The sequence below is a fragment of the Pteropus vampyrus genome, unplaced genomic scaffold (genome assembly GCF_000151845.1).
Source record: "Pteropus vampyrus isolate Shadow unplaced genomic scaffold, Pvam_2.0 Scaffold36, whole genome shotgun sequence".
NCBI classification, from domain to species: Eukaryota; Metazoa; Chordata; class Mammalia; order Chiroptera; family Pteropodidae; genus Pteropus; species Pteropus vampyrus.
This window is the reverse complement of record NW_011888817.1, coordinates 106,559-120,980: the sequence shown is the minus strand read 5'-3', so window position 1 is coordinate 120,980 and position 14,422 is coordinate 106,559. Positions and strand designations below refer to the sequence as shown.

The window sequence follows — 14,422 nt, the reverse complement described above, 5'->3', positions numbered from 1 at the left end:
TAAATTTTTTAGTGAATTTACAGAATCCCACCCAACATCTTCCTTCCCCCCAGACAGGGTCCTTGCATCCATTTGCAGCTACTCCCCGTTCCCAATCCCTGCAGCCACTAATAATCTTTCTTTCTGGACATTTCAAATATATGGAATCATATGGGTTGTTTTTTAAGGAAATTATTTGATTCTGAAAGAATGCTTGTTGGAAAACGTCTAGAAGAATGGAAGCCAAATTATTATTAGTGGTTACCTTTGGGGAGTTATTACCTCTGGGTGGTGGGATCATAGGGGGATTTTTTATATCTGTAATGCTTGAATTTGCTACAGAGATCACGTCACACTTATAATCAGAAGAAAAAGGTAAAGGGGGAAAAGTCCATGTTTCATTTATGGAAAATGTATAAAAGTACATATAAAGGATGAAAGATAACACTCAAAATTCCCCCTCTTATGGATAAAACCACTCTTTTTTCTCTCTGAGCACTTTTTTTAAAAAAATGTAGCTTTCGTATGTTAAATTTCACATTCTGTTTTTTTTCCACAGGCATCTCATAAGTCTTTTTTTCTCAAAATACCTTTGCAAATTACCTATTAATGACTGTATACGGGTTCATCTTATGGTTGTACTGTAATTTACTTACACTGGGCATTAAGGTTGTTTTGCTTTTTGCTACTATAAATAATGCTGTAAAAACTTCATGGGAGACCATTGCAGAATTCTGGGCCAGGAGTTTGTACCTGCAAAAATTTTTTTTTCTCCCAATTTGGAACTGTTTTTGCAAAATTGCTTTCTAGACTTCTCTGAATTTCACTTACTTCTTGAAAGTGCACACTTTGGCCCCAGAAGCAGGACTAGATTTCCAGGAGGTAGGTCCTTTATGTCAGGTTGAGGCCCAAGGTGGAAAGTGGTGGGAAGTGAAGTGGAAAAGCCAGACCAGGGCCTGTGGAGATGGCGGTGCCCAGAGAGGCCGCAGTGTAGTTTATTTCAGCAGAATCTTAGCATTTATAGTCTAGACAGGTTTAGTCATGTTCTGTTTTCTGTAAATAATCCCTTTTTGTTCCTCCTTCGTTTTCAGTAAAGGTTAGTGAGGGTGATGGGCGGTAGCAGAGGTATCTGAGACCTTGGTGCTGGGCTGTTGGAAACTCTGGGAAGGCAGCCCTGGGCCATGCCGCTTTAGGAGAGAGAGAGTGAGGACATTTACACACAAGTCCGTCAGTCCGTCCCTCCCTCCCTTCCTTCCTTTTTTTATTTTTTTAAGGAAAGGCAACCCTTGGTTGACCTCACAGATTGCAAGGACCTTGTCAGCTTACAATTCCTTATTTTTTATTTTTATTTATTTATTTATTTTTTATGCCTACAGCACCTAGTCTTCCTAGGTGGTCTCCCATTCAAGTACTAACCAGGCCCGACCCTGCTTAGCTTCCGAGCTCAGACGGGATTGGGCTTATTCAGGGTGGCGTGGCCGTAGACTTGCGTCCCTTTCTAACTGGACACTCTTGCTGAAGTTTTTCAGTGATCAAAAATCTGAACAGAGGTTTTTAACCTTGGATGTTTGGGGGACCAGAGAGGGTCTGTGAACCTACCAAATATTCAAATTTTTGTACGTCTGTGCATTTCTCTGAGGGTAGGAGCCGTGAACTACCCTAGAGGGTTGTGTGCCTTCCTTAAAGAGGTACATCTGGTACACACCCCACACTGCAACCATTACACACCCACTGAGTGGCCTTGGTCAGGTGACTGAGCCTCTGCACCTCAGGTTCCTCATTTGTGAAGTGCTAGGCACTCTGGAAGCACTCACATTCGTGTCAGTTATTACTTGAATTTTGGCTCATGAAGTTTTTTTAAAGGCAGCCTTGGATCAGACACTGACCTGAGCGACTTTGTTTCTCCTTACAGCTGGGCCCTGAGTTAGGGTGATGTTAATGTGGTTCTATTATACAGCGTCTTCTTTATTTCAAAATGGGAATGGGTTTTTAAAAATCCTTTTATAAAAGTAAGAGATGCTTAATTCAGAGAAAAGTATAATTATTATTTTAAGTGTTTTTTGGGGGGTAGGGGGGGTGAAATCAAGCCAGTGCTGGCCATCTGCATGTGCCCCGGTAGAATGCCTTTTAGTGCAGTTGGTGTAGAGTCCGTTTCCACAGCACAAAGGAGCTGTATTTCTGTAATGTGTAGGAGGCAGCCAAATGAAAGCCAGAAGCAACGGAACTTTCCCAAAAACAAACCAGAGCTGCATGTTCTAGAGTGCCTGGTGGCATCCTTACAGGAAACCAATGAAAGCAAAGCTTTCCAAGTGGAAGGGTTTTTTGGTGATTTTTGAGGGCCCTGTGTTTTTTCAGTCCTTGAAGCACCTGGGCTGCTGCAGACCTTCGTTTAGGGTTTCCTTTTGCTCTTCCCTTAAGAGGGCTTTCCTGGACTGGGTGCAAGTAGAAAATTGCCCAGTGTCCGGTAGACAGTAGACCCATACGAGCCTTGAAGCCGCCGGAGCCCGGCTTAGGTGGCATCTGGGGCTTAATGCAAGGAAGTGTTGATTTAAATTTTTAAAAAACTTTTCATGGAAAATTCCAAGCATGTAATATAATGAGCCCCCATTTACCTATCGACATGGTCAGTTTTGTTTCATCTATACCACTCCACCCTCCCCTAGCTTAAATTAGTTTGAATTGGATCCTGTGGTTTAATTTTAACGAGCAATCTGGGCCTCTCCATTTTGAGAACAGAATTCTCCTACACTCTGGGCGAGGTCTAAACAGGAATGATTGCTGGCTTTTGCTTTTGGAAATTGTCAGTTTAAAAATTCTTTACCATTTTTTTTTAATGATTAAAAAATAACACCTGCCCACTATAACTGGAAATCACAGGCAAAGTTCAAAGACTATGGAGATGTCCACTGTGATGAGTTCGCAGGGCCCCCGTGGATACTTCTCATGTGCTCTTGTGTAGCTGCTGTTTTCTCCACCTTCTGCTCTGCTCACCCCCCTCCCCCCGCCCCCATCAAGCCACCCCTCACCCGGCATCACAATGGCCTCTGCCACTTTGGAGCCTGGGGAAGGCCTGAAGTGGCCCTCTCTTTAGTTCTAGAGTTTTGAGTGTGTTGGCAACACCCTGGGTGTATGTTGTGCAAAAGGGGTGACCATGCCCATCACCCTCTAGTCATGGCTTGTTCTTTATAAACACAGTGGGTGCTCAGTGTGAATGCGCTGTGTAGCCCCCTCCGGCTCTCCCTGGGGCTGGCTGGGCAACAAAGCTGAGTCCCAGAGAAAAATGCAGTGCTGCTAAGTACACCTCCCAGCTCACTTTACTTCCAGGAAGAGTCCTCAAGCAAATTAACTCCTGGTGTGCTCGGGCCACCAGTGTGCCACGTGTTCCCATCCTGAGAATGCAGGGAGAGGATGGACCCCAGGCCGCAGCTGGGACACAAGCTGTACAGCCAAGAAATGTGTGGCAAACTAACTGGGACTCAGAGTTTTTAGTCCTGCTTCTTATTATGTATATTTTCTAATTGCATTAACTGTTCTTTGAAAACATGGTTTTTAGTGTAACAGTCTGTCTTAAGGATGAACTAGAGTGAATTAGTATGGTTGGATACAGTCATGCCTGTGCAGACACTAATTCACTGCACCTGGGGGACCCCAGCTTGGGTGTCAACCAACTTTTCCTCCTCGCGTTTGTTCATTGGTGCACATACTACACGCCCTAGCAACATGGCAGCTCCTCGCTTTGGATCTGGTGGTTGCTGTCCAGAACAGTTGACATTAGGCTGGACTGAAGTTTGCCCTTTCACTGTGAGGAAAGGTTGGCTGCATTGCCAGGGCTGGATTTCAGGAGAAATGCTTAATCTACATAAGAGAGTAAGTTATTTTTACATCATCTCTCCCAGCATCTGTTTATAACAAATATTCATTACAAATGTATCTTTTATTAAAGTGTTCTCTGAATGATCGTGCCTGGAAGTACTTTCTGAGCAGTTTATTGGACATGTCAGTAATACATGTATGTTTAGCTGTTGGAAAAACTGGTAGCAGCCGCTGCCTGGTTATGCTCTGGCCCTGTCCTGCTTTCTTATGCCTGGGCACAGGATGTGATGGCAGCTGGAGAAGCTGCTGAAGTGCCAGATGTTAAGACCTTGATTCTCTCAAAAATAGACAACAACAGACTCCAGAGGTTGGATCTAACAGGAATACGATCTAAGATGAGTGGGGCGTCGTAAGTGCTCATCGAGTCAGTGGAGGTAACTCCAGAACCCCCTGATGGCGAGCGGTCTCAGAACCACATCATAGGCAGGATGCAGGCAGGACTAGGAGTGTTTAGCTAGGAGGTGAGCTGCTCTGTGAGCAAGGATGGGATGGATGCTTGCTTCAGGTATTTGAGGGGATGTTGTATGTCCAAGAACTTGAACACCTTGGGGTGGCTCTCGAGGGCAGAAGGACTGTCAGCAGGTAGAAGTCACATGACAAGGAAGAGCTGCCTCAGAACCAGTGCTGTGTGAGACCGGGCTGCCCAGGGACCCGGGGAGGTTTCCTCCTCTGGTGATGATCAGGCGGAGGCTAAGAGACCCAAAGTCTCAGGGGTTTTGTAAGGGAGAAGCGGGATTCTGAGGGCACTGAGCCGCTGAGATTCACTGATTCTTTAGTAACTCAGAGACTTTGCCAGACGATGCCATCTTTTCCCAGATGCTACCACAGATGCGTGCAGTTGTGTTCGACGGATGAGGTTGCGGTCGTCTACGATGGCTTTCATAACTTGTTCCTGCCAGTGCAAAGTGTTTACGTCAGTGGGGCAGTTCCGTACTTTATCTCACCTTTCCACGTGGGAGTTTTTGGACTATCTGCCAAGAGACGTGTTGTTTCCTGTCTCTCGAGTGGGCTAGCCCAGGGCCAGGAGACTTCTTTCCCACAGGCATCTCTTCTCCAGGATGTACCACCACCCTCCATACCTCCTTGAACTTTTGTGGTCTTGTGTGGAACTCGCTGATTTTTATATCCTGTAAGAATGAATCCTGGCTGATGACTAAATCTGTTTTCCATCATCGATTGGAAACGGATTCCTACCCTTGCTCCCTCGCTCTGGATTTAATCTTCCTATGAGAATCAGCTAAGCCATTTTCTTCAGTCACAGGATGTCCCAACTTTGACCAGCTGCCCGCCGTTGGTTATAAGGGAAACCGAAGGAAGGAGAGCGGGCAGCCCGTGCTGAGGTGTGTGGGGAGTCAGGCGCACGCCTGAGCTGTTGTTACCTCCCTGGAACCACTCGATGTGTTTGAGCTGAGATCCTATTCCTTGGGCGGCCTCACGTGGCTGCTTCTTCCTAGGCAGAGTCTCCCTCGTGAAGCAGCCCAGGAGGACAGGAAGGGGACAACAGGTCCGGGCTTGGATTCTGGTTCCGCGTGGGAGCTCGGGCGAGTGCCGTGGCCTTCGAGCTTCGTATTCCTCCGAGGGCGGTGGGAAGCGTCAGAGGTCACTTTTCCGAGTGCCTCAGTGTGCTGCTCGGCACTGACGCGCTTGGGAAAACCTCTTTTCACTCAGCATGCTCTGGGTTTCCTTAAGTTGACTTCCTAATTGAATTTTCTCATTAGAACTCGCTTTCCCAGAGCTGTAGGGCAGCAGTGTACTTTTGAGGTGGTAGGAGACGGGCCAGCTCTCTCTTCCTTCCTTTTCTTTAATTTATTGAGGTACAATTGAAGTACATTAAGTGGCACATATTTAAAGTGGACGATTTGACCGTTTCTGTTTGTTTTGTGATAACGTGTAACATCTGCCTCCCTGCGGCGCCCCATCCTCCTGGGTCCGACCCTGCCCTCCCCGCTTTCCAGCCTCTTACTAGGCAGCGATTCCAGCTGGCACAGCTGTAGCAAGTGTTTCCGCGAGCATTCCCACGATCCTTTAAGTGAGGAGCGTGACCTCGGAACCATGTGCCCCGTCCCCTCCCTGACGTAGGAGGAGGCGGGAGGTAAGGACAATACTTGGATGGATGGATTCCCTGTCTGGGACCCTGCCGGAAAGCTGAGCATTTGTAGGCCATCCAAACACAGGCGTTCTCCTGGGAGTCAGGGGTTAGAAGGGGGAAGTGAATTGATTTCTACCTTCATATTAGAGGAAAGAGCCTAGCAAAACAGCCCCCTCTGCTTTTCTAAGCTCTCCTGCGGTGCCTCTCGTTCGTTTTGGTCATGGAACTTATGAGCTAAGTATGAGGAAATTGGCAAACTAAAGCAAAGATGTTTTCTCTTTGTGTCATGAAGCTCTCCCACTGGTGAGTTTCAAGGCTCGCTTTGCTGAGGTCTCTGGTAAACAGTTCGCTCGATTTCCCTGGCTGCTGGGAGTATGGGCAGAACGCATTGCTGGTTTTGGAATCCGAGAAGGGTGTCTTGCTGTGACAGTACCTGGGGCGAATTTCACTGCCCATCGTGTTTTGTTCCTAATCTCTTTTCCAGTGATGGAGCCTCTCTCTCTCTCCATTTCACGTCAAGTCTGTCAGACTTCGCAGAAGGCACGCGAGTTCTCAGGCCGGCTGATTTTGCATGCGAAGCTTATTCACATGACCAAGAATCAGGAGAGAGTCGCTGTTACCATTTATTTCCTTTATTGGAAACCAGCAGCATCCCACTCACAAACTTCCTCGGGAAAGTGTGTCTCCTGGGGCCGTGTGGTGTACTTCAGGGCTTTGACTGTGCTTTTCATCCGTAGGTGAAGGATGGCCTAACGGGGGGTGATTAGGGTAGTAACACCCCAACCAGCACTTTGTCCTCAACTTTCTCCCTGTCCTGCTATCAGAAGCAGGTTGTGAGGCCCTTTGGTCCAGCTAGAGTGACATTTCTTATATTCATGGAAGCCCTTACTGACTTAAGGTCCCATATTACAAGGCTTGGCTTTTAATGAAAGCTGCCAGAGAACTCACATGCCTGGATGAGAAACATGGAGTGGGAAAGTGCTGTCCTGAGAAATCGAGCGTTCAGGTTCATAAAAGATGGTCCTATACATCATCCTGGATTTCTGCTTTGTTAGAGCTATGTGCCGAAATAGGCTCAGTCCAAATCACCGAGCCTGATCTAGCCCTCCTTGATCAAACGGTCGAGCCGCCAGGCCCCGCAGGCCCTGAGGACTTCCTGGTGCCCCAGTCCCTGCACAAAGTCCAGCACTGTTTTCTAGAGGTTGGCAGAAGGCCAGAGAGGCCTTTATTTTGAAATTTTAGATGATATCCTTTTCCTTTTTTCTCCTTCCCCCTCTCTGTTGACTTAACATGTGAAATTTCTAGAGCACTGACTGTGTCCCAGATGTGCGCTAAGTGCTATATAAGGATTACCCCCCACTTGATCCTAAAAATTACAGTACGAAGTATGTGCTCTTATTACCATCATTTTATAGATGGGAAATCTGAGGCTCAGAAGAGTTTGTTAACTTGTCCAGGGTCATACAGCTAGAGCCTGGCGGAGTCAGGATTTGAATGCAAACAATGTCTCTCAGTCTTTAATCTTAACTAGAGTGTTGTACCGTCTGCCTCACTTACCACTCAGCTGTGCAGAAGTGGGTGCTGAGGAGCTAGCTCCTCATTTTTTGGAGACTTGTAAACAAAGAGGTGGCTATGGTTCTCAGGACAAGAAGGGGAGCAGTGGTCTGGCTGCCAGACAGTACCGGATAGTGATGAGGCACACAGGCTCTGGGGTCGGGTCGACCTGCCTGGGAATGCCAGCTCCACCGCTGACGACACGTGTGACCTCACCACGCTCCTGCATCACAGTCTCCACATCTGAGAGTGATACTAGTACTTAACTCCTAGCATTGCTTTTAAGGTTAAATGAGATGTTGGCACGTAAAGCTCTTAGACAAACGCCTTAATAAGTTTTAGCTATTTTTTATATTCTTGCATTTTAAGCCCTTGAGTCTGAGCCTTCCATGGCGTAACTGCTCAGTGGAGGTCGTTGCTGGTAGTTGCATCAGGCCGTAGTTGGCACAGCCTGCTTTAGGTGGTGGTGTGAGAGATGGTGGTAACAGCACCCTTCAGCGTTTGGGTTTCATTCCTGGTTGTCCAAAAGGATTTTAGAACTGGAGCTTGTTGCTTCCCTTTCTTTCGTTCTTTTGCTCACTGAAGGACTGTAAGCCCCTTATTCGGCCACAAACTTTCTTGAGACACAGCCCTCAGCATTCAACTGAGGATGGAAGAACAAGACGTTTTTGAGCTTTAGAAAATGTCTTTGGCAAGATGTTCACTAACTCTAAGGAAACCTGTCTGTTGAGGAAGGAAAAGTTACCGCCTGTCGCTCGTAAAGATCACTTTTGTCGAGCCCAAAGGAACCAAAGGAACCAAAGGAGCGGCCTTGACTGCTTTGATTGTCAGCCTCTTGTTCCATGGCTGCCCACTTGCATGCCTCCAGGTAATGTTACCTATGTAAGTGGAGGTGTGTGCGTGTGTGCGTGTGTGTGTGTGTGTGTTTTAATTCTATAGAGGATCGTTAGAATCTTGTGCCCCCGCGGGAACCAAACTCTGTAAGAGCATGGTGATGATACCTATTTTTTATTGAGCACTTAATATGTTTCAGGGACTATGCTAGTTTCTTTACATACGTATACTTTATGCTGTTGTTCTCAAAACAACATTGCAAGATAGGCATCATCATCATCATCATCATCATCATCATCATCATTATTATTCTCATTGGACAGGTGAAGGAATTGAGGCTTAGGAAGTTTGTGAAGGACTTGTCCAAATCGCCGTTGCTGGGAAGTGGCAGACGAAGGATGTCTTACTTCCAGTTTCCCTTTTTTTTTTTTTTTTGCCACCTCCACTGTCCAGGTGAACTGTTTCAGGTCTTAGATATAGAAGGACCTCATTCTTAGGCATCTCCCTGCCTGGTGGGTCCTGACGACTGAAAGTGCGGAGCTTTGTGACAGGTCTCAGGCTAGATTTGCAAATTTATCACACACAGGTTGTAAACACTGCACTGCGCTTTTCTGTCACCAACGTTTTGATGTTGCGTATGGGAGTGCTAGAAGGCCGATCATTGTTGCAGAATTCTGATGTACGCCTGTGGTTGCAGCGTGGAGTGGAGGACTGGGGTAAAGGGCAGCCTTTGAGCTGGACAGGGCGAGCGGAAATTGGGGGATTCGTCCATATTTATAGGCGTCTGAGATAGCAGCTCAGGACCTGAGGAAAGAAATGAGCCAAGGGCTTTGCTGGATGCGTAAACACGTGTTCTTCTTTTCCCCAAACCTCCCTTTGGACGTGTCACAAGGCAGCACTGCCTCCTTCTAGATGAAATACTTGGATTGATGGAGCTTTTATTTTTCCCAAGTCCCTTAAATCTTGCTGCTTTCCCATCGAGACTCACACTTTTGCACTGTTTGCTGGTGGGCCCTGAGGTCTTCCCACACCTTGGGAAGCCATCTGCAGTGTGTGACTGGTGAAAACCCGTCGCCGAATGGTACAGATTTCATCCAGACCATCTTATAAATCATTATGGGGGAAGGTTTGTGTGACTTGGCTTCTGCTATAAAAAAGGGAGTTTACTTCTCTTAGCCTTTGTCAGTGAACGTTTAGGTGATGTTTTTTTCAAACTGTTTATTTTTTTTTTTTAACTCTTATTTGGAAAACGGGACACTCTGGCTTTAATCATTTTCGACTTTCGCAAAGGACTTTTTGAATGTCTTGTGCCATCGAAGTAGAAATGGACAGCATGTATGGCATCCATTGAAGATGTCTCAGGATTGCCCCTAATTATGTGTCTGACTGCCAGCTGACAAAGTGGAGGGATTAGTCACTTGTTACGTGAAACCAGCCAGGATCATGCAGAGGCAGCAGCTGTCGACATCTGTGAAACATTAATGATCAGACAATAGGTATTGGCGCCTTACAGATCTTCCAAAGGGGTCCAGGAAACCGTCAACCAGAGAAAACGTCTGAAAAAGGCTGTAGTGTTTTTGAGATGTCCACCCATCAGTGATAGTGTTTGTGAGACTCGGCTCTGTAATTCAAGGTGACAGGAGGAGATTTCAGAATTTGGGAGTAGATAGAATCGTCCATAATTTGCCCAGCCTGGGGGAAGAGGCTCACTGCCCCTTTCTGGTTTTGTGAGCTAGCCATTTGTTCTCTGGAAGTCATTTGACACTAATTTTATTTCAGTTTGGGTTGTTTGACACTCTTCGGGGGACTGTTTGGTCATAGAAGGCAGACCTGTATATTTGTTCTGTGTCCTTCTCTGTCATTCGGTACTCAGTATCTGGGACAAGTCACTTAACTTTTCTAAGCCTTGGTTTACTTATCTATAAAACTGGGGTAATTAATAGTGCCCAGCTCGTGGAGTTGTGGTGAGGCTCCCCAAACCCACTCACACGTGTGTGCCTGGTCTGTGGTGTGCCCTTAGCAAATGTCAGTTTTCTTTCCTTTCGCCTTCAAAATTAGTTTGCATTCTGGATAATTAGTATTCTTAATAAAGAACAGTTAATTTGGAAAATAAAATTATATAAACAATATATAAGTATTCTTTAAAATCCCATTGTTAATTCTAATAATAGAGAACATTGTTAAAAATAGTAGGTTTTTAAAATTCCAGCTCCATTCTTAAAATTTTGACTTATGATTAAACTGTAAGCAGATTGAAAGCACTAAACTGTATAATCAAGAAATTTGTTTCTGGTTCTGGTTCATTTGCTATTTAGTTATATGATAAGTCTTAGTTATAGATAAGTCTGGGCCTCAGTTTTCTTCATTTTAAAAAGAAGTGTTTGATTATATAGTTTCTAAAGTCCCCTTTAGCTTAACATTTCTGTGATTCTGTGTTTTAAAATCTGGAGAGGTAGAGAGAGGCACACCTGAGATTAAATCTTCAGTCACCTAACTGGCCTGTAGGCAGAGCCAGGAACAGTGCGTGAGAACCCTGGCAGGCAGCATCCCGAGCAGTGGGCTGGTCACTGTCACCGGACCTGGGGTGTTTCCCTGCGTGAAGTCATCCCCTCTGCTCCTCACGCAGAGTCACGCAAAGCAGGCCGCAGTTGCCTTTCGGTTGCGTGCTGACTGGGAACCGAGTTTCAGGGCGTGGGACAGGGGTCGGCGAGCTTTCCGAGTTATCGGTGGGGTGGCTGGAGACAGAGGATGCAGGAGGAACAGGGCACCCGCTTACAGGGAAGGGAGAAGAGCACCAAACACCATGCTTCCGCCCGCCCCTTGCCGAGCAGCGACTCTGCTTTGCCAGTTGGGATGTGTTCGCACAGTCGGGCCTCCTGCGGGACCCAGTTTGCTAACCTCTGATTGAGAATATCTGCCGCTCCACCACGTTTACCGGGTACACTTTGATCCCTGAACACAGGGAACCCGTTCTGCGTTCAGTTAGAAATATGGGAGCTGTAAACGGTGAATCGGTTATCCAGAACCCTTTTCTAACCCACGCTACGGCAGAGGCAGAGCCCCACCTCTTGAGTGTGATTCATTTTGGATCTTCTACTCCCTGAAGGGATGTGTAAGGGAAAAATCAGCTGATGGCTGTTGTAGTATTTGACACAGAGCCTTGTATGTAGGTTGCTAAGTTTTGCTCTGGGATAAATATACCAGGGAAAGAGGCAGTTGGAAATTCTCATTGCTGGGTGGGGAGTCGAGGTAGTTTGGGGACTCTGCTAGGGTTGTCCCATTCGTTGTTTTCGATGGCCTCAGATGGGCTTAGGAACACCAGTAAATGGGGGGAAGGTGAAATGGTAAAACTACTTCTTGGTACCATCCAGGACTGGAGAGATGGGTCAGAGGGCGTCAGGGAGAAAGCTGGACCAGGAGGGGACCGTACAGTACAGAGCAGAAGCAGCAAGGGAAGTGCTTTTGTGGGTGAACATAGAATTGTGCAACTCTTGCTGTTTTCCGCCCAGATGGTCCTGTCTCTTCCTCTCAGTTCGGCTTGATGGGGAGCCACCGGTCCCGCGCGCGCTCTCTCGTGAGCAGGGCAGGGGCACCGTGTGGGCTGGGGGTCCTGGAAGTGGGCGAGCGGAAATTGGGGGATTCGTCCATATTTATAGGCGTCTGAGATAGCAGCTCAGGACCTGAGGAAAGAAATGAGCCAAGGGCTTTGCTGGATGCGTAAACACGTGTTCTTCTTTTCCCCAAACCTCCCTTTGGACGTGTCACAAGGCAGCACTGCCTCCTTCTAGATGAAATACTTGGATTGATGGAGCTTTTATTTTTCCCAAGTCCCTTAAATCTTGCTGCTTTCCCATCGAGACTCACACTTTTGCACTGTTTGCTGGTGGGCCCTGAGGTCTTCCCCCACCTTGGGAAGCCATCTGCAGTGTGTGACTGGTGAAAACCCGTCGCCGAATGGTACAGATTTCATCCAGACCATCTTATAAATCATTATGGGGGAAGGTTTGTGTGACTTGGCTTCTGCTATAAAAAAGGGAGTTTACTTCTCTTAGCCTTTGTCAGTGAACGTTTAGGTGATGTTTTTTTCAAACTGTTTATTTTTTTTTTTTAACTCTTATTTGGAAAACGGGACACTCTGGCTTTAATCATTTTCGACTTTCGCAAAGGACTTTTTGAATGTCTTGTGCCATCGAAGTAGAAATGGACAGCATGTATGGCATCCATTGAAGATGTCTCAGGATTGCCCCTAATTATGTGTCTGACTGCCAGCTGACAAAGTGGAGGGATTAGTCACTTGTTACGTGAAACCAGCCAGGATCATGCAGAGGCAGCAGCTGTCGACATCTGTGAAACATTAATGATCAGACAATAGGTATTGGCGCCTTACAGATCTTCCAAAGGGGTCCAGGAAACCGTCAACCAGAGAAAACGTCTGAAAAAGGCTGTAGTGTTTTTGAGATGTCCACCCATCAGTGATAGTGTTTGTGAGACTCGGCTCTGTAATTCAAGGTGACAGGAGGAGATTTCAGAATTTGGGAGTAGATAGAATCGTCCATAATTTGCCCAGCCTGGGGGAAGAGGCTCACTGCCCCTTTCTGGTTTTGTGAGCTAGCCATTTGTTCTCTGGAAGTCATTTGACACTAATTTTATTTCAGTTTGGGTTGTTTGACACTCTTCGGGGGACTGTTTGGTCATAGAAGGCAGACCTGTATATTTGTTCTGTGTCCTTCTCTGTCATTCGGTACTCAGTATCTGGGACAAGTCACTTAACTTTTCTAAGCCTTGGTTTACTTATCTATAAAACTGGGGTAATTAATAGTGCCCAGCTCGTGGAGTTGTGGTGAGGCTCCCCAAACCCACTCACACGTGTGTGCCTGGTCTGTGGTGTGCCCTTAGCAAATGTCAGTTTTCTTTCCTTTCGCCTTCAAAATTAGTTTGCATTCTGGATAATTAGTATTCTTAATAAAGAACAGTTAATTTGGAAAATAAAATTATATAAACAATATATAAGTATTCTTTAAAATCCCATTGTTAATTCTAATAATAGAGAACATTGTTAAAAATAGTAGGTTTTTAAAATTCCAGCTCCATTCTTAAAATTTTGACTTATGATTAAACTGTAAGCAGATTGAAAGCACTAAACTGTATAATCAAGAAATTTGTTTCTGGTTCTGGTTCATTTGCTATTTAGTTATATGATAAGTCTTAGTTATAGATAAGTCTGGGCCTCAGTTTTCTTCATTTTAAAAAGAAGTGTTTGATTATATAGTTTCTAAAGTCCCCTTTAGCTTAACATTTCTGTGATTCTGTGTTTTAAAATCTGGAGAGGTAGAGAGAGGCACACCTGAGATTAAATCTTCAGTCACCTAACTGGCCTGTAGGCAGAGCCAGGAACAGTGCGTGAGAACCCTGGCAGGCAGCACCCCGAGCAGTGGGCTGGTCACTGTCACCGGACCTGGGGTGTTTCCCTGCGTGAAGTCATCCCCTCTGCTCCTCACGCAGAGTCACGCAAAGCAGGCCGCAGTTGCCTTTCGGTTGCGTGCTGACTGGGAACCGAGTTTCAGGGCGTGGGACAGGGGTCGGCGAGCTTTCCGAGTTATCGGTGGGGTGGCTGGAGACAGAGGATGCAGGAGGAACAGGGCACCCGCTTACAGGGAAGGGAGAAGAGCACCAAACACCATGCTTCCGCCCGCCCCTTGCCGAGCAGCGACTCTGCTTTGCCAGTTGGGATGTGTTCGCACAGTCGGGCCTCCTGCGGGACCCAGTTTGCTAACCTCTGATTGAGAATATCTGCCGCTCCACCACGTTTACCGGGTACACTTTGATCCCTGAACACAGGGAACCCGTTCTGCGTTCAGTTAGAAATATGGGAGCTGTAAACGGTGAATCGGTTATCCAGAACCCTTTTCTAACCCACGCTACGGCAGAGGCAGAGCCCCACCTCTTGAGTGTGATTCATTTCGGATCTTCTACTCCCTGAAGGGATGTGTAAGGGAAAAATCAGCTGATGGCTGTTGTAGTATTTGACACAGAGCCTTGTATGTAGGTTGCTAAGTTTTGCTCTGGGATAAATATACCAGGGAAAGAGGCAGT

At 46.4% G+C, this 14,422-nt stretch overlaps 1 pseudogene; it reads right to left on the bottom strand.

The window, feature by feature from the left end:
* Positions 1-1,346: 1,346 nt before the first annotated feature.
* LOC111738325 lies at positions 1,347-1,465 on the bottom strand (annotated as a pseudogene).
* Between the last annotated feature and the right edge of the window lie 12,957 nt (positions 1,466-14,422).